Source organism: Prunus dulcis, chromosome 2 (assembly GCF_902201215.1).
Source record: "Prunus dulcis chromosome 2, ALMONDv2, whole genome shotgun sequence".
NCBI classification, from domain to species: domain Eukaryota; kingdom Viridiplantae; phylum Streptophyta; class Magnoliopsida; order Rosales; family Rosaceae; genus Prunus; species Prunus dulcis.
Genome location: NC_047651.1, coordinates 5,442,902 through 5,443,232, shown reverse-complemented (window position 1 = coordinate 5,443,232; position 331 = coordinate 5,442,902). Strand labels below are relative to the sequence as shown.

Sequence of the window (331 nt, the reverse complement as noted above, 5' to 3'; positions counted from 1 at the left end):
GTGAGTATATTGATTATAATNTGTTTGCAACACATTAAAGCTTCTGAAGAGTTCAAGAAATATTTGTCTCGACTTAAAGATCGAGCATTATNCCAACGAGATTCTTGCTTATACTAAGAAAGTATTGAAGCATTTTTATGAGGATTATCCGTTGGACACTTTAAGGATTTTCCGGAAGTATATTGGACCGGACATCATATTTTCCAGATANGGCTCAACTCCATCACCATCATTTTGGGATGATGTGAGGTATATTTGATGCTATCTCCNCATAACACCATGTACGGGCATATTCTTTCAAGTGAACTTNCAAATAGCCCAAGTTTTGTTG

At 35.9% G+C, this 331-nt stretch overlaps 1 protein-coding gene across 2 annotated transcripts in view; it reads left to right on the top strand.

The window, feature by feature from the left end:
- Window positions 1-331, top strand: part of LOC117619668 (protein CDI-like) — a 9,222-nt gene that overhangs the window by 7,863 nt on the left and 1,028 nt on the right. The window lies entirely within an intron of this gene.